Here is a 6,193-nt window from a genome sequence, read left to right on the forward strand (position 1 = left end):
TTATGGAAATGAAGAGAAAGAGAATTAAAATTATTAAAAGTATATATACTTTGTTTGGGTCCTCTCTTACTTTATAAATGTGTTATATAATTTTGCTTTTAGACCGTTGTGCATATAATTTATTTTATATTGACTGCGTTTGAAGACTTCTGGAAGTTCACTTGTGTTTGTGGAGTCTGTAAGATAATGATTGTTTGTGATCTAACTGACCAAAGAATCTGTAGAGTTTCGACGCCAGAAGTTAAAGACGCCCCACTCTGGGAAGCATGGCATCACACTTCTTGTGGCGATCAACCTGGGGCTGTCCTTTCTTGTCATGATTAACCTGGCGGCTGAACTTTCTTATGTCGATCAACCTGGGGCTGTTCCTTCTAGCAGTGATTAACCTGGGGCTGACCTTTCTTGTGGCAATCAACCTGGGAGCTGACCTTTCTTATGGCAATCAACCTGGGGGCTGACCTTTCTTATGGCGATCAACATAGGGCTGTCCTTTCTTGCGGCGATCAACCTGGGGCTGACCTTTCTTATGGCAATCAACCTGGGGCTGACCTTTCTTGCGGCGATCAACCTGGGGCTGACCTTTCTTGTACACTGGAGAGGCTTGATTGTTTAATCAAGAGGCTGCCAGCTTGTCTGCTTGTTGGAACCACGATGACAACTTTCCTAGTACTCGTGTGTTGTAGTGCTGGCTGCTGGTTGGCTGGCTGGCTATTAGCTAGCTAGGACACTAAGACAACACTCGGGTAGGCTCGTCTGGTGTCGGCTCCATTTGGGTCACCATGATCTGTGAGCTGATGCTGGCGGGTTGACTGCTATGTCAGCAAGTCTTTATATTATCTTTGTTACCACTGGATTTCTGTGTAGACGTTTTGCAGGTGTTTATAACCACTGTCCACCTATTTCCCACTAAAATACTTTGTTTGATGATGATTCACTTAGAATGTCACTTGTGTCATCAATATTTTCTTTTTTTTTTGAGTGCTGTACAAGTGTATAGAATTCGTCTCACTGTTTGACACCAAGTGTGAGAGCTGTTTTGGTATCACATTAATTGTTTTAATTAAGTTCTGGAACTCTGAAGTGGCAGGGCTTGATGTAAACACTTCTTGGCATTTTCTATTTTTAAACTGAAAGAAAGTACCGTATATCCACAGATATAATCTGAGATAATATATTGTGAATTCTTTCCAGGGAAGTGTTACGTAAATTACTTTGAGATAATACTTCTGCTAAGTGTAAACTTCCCTGTATAGCGGTATGGAGTGAACTGCTCCCCACTGGGCGTGAGAGAGTGGTAGGAAGCGAGCGGTGTTTACTGAATCAGCTCGACCCCCGTGATAGATGCAACTTCAGTGATCTAGTCATAAACAACATGGTAAATCACTTGGTGAATAATTTGATGAATAACATGATGTTATTCATTGGGGTGTATTTATATAAAGCAAAGATGCTGTTACACCTGGATGAAAATTGTTTTTGAATGTCTCCGGCAGTTCACACCTCTATAGACTGCTTTGTCAATGGGCAGATCAAGAGGTAGCAGTATGGATGATGAAAATAGTTGGTCAAATGCATTCACTGTGATTGCATTATTTTCTTGCTCCTGTGAGAACTGTGATCTTTGAACAAATTTATTAAATAAGCTTATTTTTTGTTCTTACTAATTTTGTACTCAGTAATTCACTTTGTAATCCAATGAAGAACTTTTGTTGAGTCGTTCTTATCATTAACAATTTCTTTGTTGTTAATCTCCTGTATAACACTCGTTTGACTTTTGTATCTTCTTAGAAGAATTTTGTTAAAGCGAATTTTTCTTTAAATAGCTTATTAATTATGAGTTTTATACGTAATTTATTACTTAATCTTATCATTAGTATTTATAACACATTTCTTACATCAATTCTATACATAAATTAATAAATTTTCACTGAAAAAATGCCTGGAGAACTTTTCACACTATTTCAGTTAAAGGTATGTGTGAAACCATTTAGGCAGACAATGGTTTACAAGGAAAAGTTGGGTAGATGCTTATATAAGTTTTGGGTACAGTACATGCTATCTTCTCTCCCTTCTCTTTTGTTCTCATTCGGTCACTTTCCTTTTTCCTGCTCCAAAAGTTACTTATGTTGTTACAGCAGTGGAGTAAAACCGTTTCTCCGACTCCTTACACTGTGTTCAGGTGACAGTAAACATACAGTACTAACTTTACAAAACGGGTCTCTTACTGGTCCAATGAGGGAATAAGTGTTGGTATAAGAGGCAATTATTTCAGTTTTAGCATAACAATTTTATTATCAAGATCTCAAAACAAAGATAAATGTTATCATTTATAGATGAGGGAATTAACAAGGCAATACACGTCAAAAATAAGCAGATGCGCATGCTAATGACGCAAGTCTCAAGTTAAATTAAATTTTACTAATATTCTCCATCATTTCTTAAAATGTGCAAGAACAAGAAAATAAAGGTTGTTGCAGAATTCAAATGCTTAAAAAAAATCATAGGTAAAGCAAGTTCTCGAATCGCATGTGAAAACAGAAGTTTCGTCGATGATCACCAAACACAGTTGAGGGTGTCTTCTTATAGGTCATGGTGGCGTCCGTCAGGTCTGGCCACTGTTGTGGACTAGTGGTAAGGCTGTTTTACCCTGCAACATATATTATTGCCGTAGCAGATGCCGGTAGATATTTCTTGTCCGTAACTACAAAAACTTACACAAAACCCGTTGACTTGTGGGCAGGGATACTTGATGCTTCCTGTTGGAGACGAAAGGAGGGCGTTAGAAGCAGATTGTGAAATCCACTAACCCAGATATTTCACTTTTGTCATGGAAGAATATAGGCGAGGGAAAAAAGATGCCACACTTAGAGATCTCCTTGTTGCTATTTCGTGCGAAGGTGTTCATGAACACTGGTACACGGTACTTTGTGTTCATGTAAGACTGGTACACGGTACAAAGGCGTTCATATAACACTGGTACACAGTATTAAGTTGTTCATGTAACACTTGTACACGGCACTCAGGTGTTCATGTAACACTGATACACGGTATTAAGGTTATATGACTAGTTTAGCCCATCCTATCGTCACCCGCAGTATTATTATGAGTTGTTCACATTACCTTTACTTAAAGCTGAGAATTTAATTGAATATTAAGTTTTTTAGTTGTTGTTATTTGTTAAAACTCAACATACTGGATTTAAGTAAAAACAGATAGAGAAATTTGAAAAAGACCATGAAAAATAAATGAAAAGGACTTCATATGTATATTAAATATATATACATATATATATATATAAATATATATATGTATATATATATATATATACAATCAACACCTCAACCCGCCAGGATTCGAACCCGCGGCCCACGAGCCAATGACTGTGACCGGGGAACGCTAACCACTGGACCACCAGGATACAAAAACAGTCCTAGACTTAGTTTTATTTCACACAAAGCCTGTTCAACGAGCTTAAGGCGCCGTGAACCTCTAATGGGGACTACCCGTATCACGTAGGTGGTCAGAGTAACGTTTTACCAAATCCGCCTTCGAAACACGAGGATCCATATATATTTCATTAGCCCAATAAAGCATGCGGACTTCTACATACAATCAACACCTCAACCCGCCAGGATTCGAACCCACGGCCAACGAGCCCATGACTGTGACTGGGGAATGCTAGCCGCTGGACCACCAGGATACAAAAGCAGTCCTAGACTTTGATATATTTCACACAAAGCCTGTTCAACGAGCTTAAGGCGCCGTGCTTTATTGGGCTAATGAAATATATATGGATCCTCGTGTATCGAAGCCGGATTTGGTAAAACGTTACTCTGACCACCTACGTGATACGAGTAGTCCCAATTACAGGTTCACGGCGCCTTAAGCTCGTTGAACAGGCTTTGTGTGAAATATAACAAAGTCTAGGACTGCTTTTGTATCCTGGTGGTCCAGCGGTTAGCATTCCCCAGTCACAGTCATGGGCTCGTTGGCCGTGGGTTCGAATCCTGGCGGGTTGAGGTGTTGATTGTATGTAGAAGTCCGCGTGCTTTATTGGGCTAATGAAATATATATATATATATATATATATATATATATATATATATGTGTGTGTGTAAGGATGTATTCAAAGCTTTGCATTTTCTGAAACCATTATTAAAAAGAAACTCGTAACAACACTATGTCATTCTTAATGCAATATCGAAGCATCGGAAGAGGTGTTCAATGCATTATTTTTCAATGTATGAAAGAGATTACTTTAAATTTAAAAAAGAGGTGATTGAATAAAATTTCGTAAATTTCCTTGTAAGAAAGGTTTACTTAAAACTGACAAGGCGATCTCATCATATTTTTGCCTATCTTCAAGCATCAGGATGTGTCACCATATTCTAGACGTCTAGAATGACTCATCAACAATGAAATGACGCATCAAGCGCAGGAGTGGCTCGCCAAGAACCTGGGCAACTCAGCAAACACTGGACTGAGATAAAATATAATTAAGGTGACTCACCATTGACAACGGTGATGGCCACGATCACCAGCACCAGCAGGAATACAATGCTCTTGGTATTCATGGTTCACCAGCCTGTTGAGAGGAAACTTTTACTCACAGAACACAATGTACATTGGGTCTGACCTGTATAATGAACCTTATGAATGAACTGTACATAAAGAACGTCTAGTGGTGGACTTTTCTTGTTGTATTAAGGTCGAGAGAACCCCAGTTTGGGATTCTAGTGAGGAAGATAGTAGAGCTGGCGAGGAAAGTATAAGGATAGAAATTGCATATTGAAGTATGTTGGTATATATTTCAATTTCTCTATCTCTCGCTTTTCTCGATGTTTCATATTTGGCATGACATATTATTTTATTTACCACTTGTGGACATTGCTTCATACCCCCCGCCCCACTCCCGCACATGTACTGTATATACATCATCTTAACTATGATTCAGAATACCCGACTTCATAAAGGTGTTGCACAAGGAAGGTGCGTCAGTACAATTTGAGATTTGAATTGCAGTATTTTATTTCCATCTAATACATGATTATATATATATATATATATATATATATATATATATATATATATATATATATATATATATATATATATATATATATATATATTGATAAAATCACACGGGGAAAAAAGGAAACAACGGAGCACCTTAGCAGTGCCTTGTTTGTTCATGTTAGGAATAATAATCATCACATTGCTTGGGGAAAAAGCTTAGAAGTGTTCAAACCATCTTGTGTCACAGAAAGACTTCTGATTGAAGCTAGTTTGATTAAGGAATTAAAATCAATTAACCTTATTGATGGTCAGTTCAAAACTGATATTATGTTACATAAATTTATTTGTCAGTGGCCCAAGGTTAAAAATGCTTTAAAAACCTAGGAGCTAGATGTAGGATAGTTATTTAGTGGGTCCCTTATTTTTGACCTGACCTGACCTGACTAGTTTCGTCGCCCCCTTTCTCTTAAGCTTCTCTAAGTGTGTGTTGGTGTTGGTGTGGGGACTAGTGGATGACATCATTATGGCCTGACCTCATGTTTAATAAGGTCACCCTGTATATTTAAGCCTCTCTCTGTCCATGTAATCCAGTTGCCTCTGAAGATGTCTTGAATGAAGACGAAAGCTAAGGTGCTCCGGTGTTTCCCTTTTCCCGTGTGATTTTATCAAGATTTATCTTATCCACGTTTTCATTGTGGATCTACATGAAATATATACTGTATATATAAAACTTGAGAGAAAACACCAAACTTACACCACGCACTTAATAGTCGTCATTCTGTGTATACTTCAGTATTATTTAAAACGAATGTAAGCTTACCTCAGTTACGATATCAGCAAGAGACAGGAGTAAGGTGTGATGATACAATTCCTTGGTGTTCACTTTATATACCTGACGTCCAGGAATTACCGATATCAGCTGGAGAAATTTACTTATTTCCTTTTATTAATTGTAGAACACCCTGGTCCTTGAATACATAAAATTAATTTCTATGTTTGATCATCTACAGTAATATTTAATTAAATATAAAGAATTACCAGCGAAAGGGAGAAACGTGATGGAATTAACTATTGGAGAATCATTTCACCTGGCATCCCATGACTCACGTCCGGATATTTCCCAAGGCAATATAATTATGTTGTCAGGGCTGTTACCCTAGATATACTGTATATATAT

General features: G+C 37.8%; 1 long non-coding RNA gene across 1 annotated transcript; it reads right to left on the reverse strand.

The window, feature by feature from the left end:
* Window positions 1-2,266: 2,266 nt before the first annotated feature.
* Window positions 2,267-5,877, reverse strand: LOC121864088. Its single transcript, XR_006088546.1, has 3 exons — window positions 5,837-5,877; window positions 4,511-4,585; window positions 2,267-2,756 (listed from the first exon to the last, which is right to left on the reverse strand). It is a non-coding gene; the product is annotated as an uncharacterized LOC121864088 (long non-coding RNA).
* Window positions 5,878-6,193: the final 316 nt, after the last annotated feature.

This window comes from Homarus americanus, unplaced genomic scaffold (genome assembly GCF_018991925.1).
Source record: "Homarus americanus isolate GMGI-L3 unplaced genomic scaffold, GMGI_Hamer_2.0 scaffold40892, whole genome shotgun sequence".
NCBI lineage: Eukaryota > Metazoa > Arthropoda > Malacostraca > Decapoda > Nephropidae > Homarus > Homarus americanus.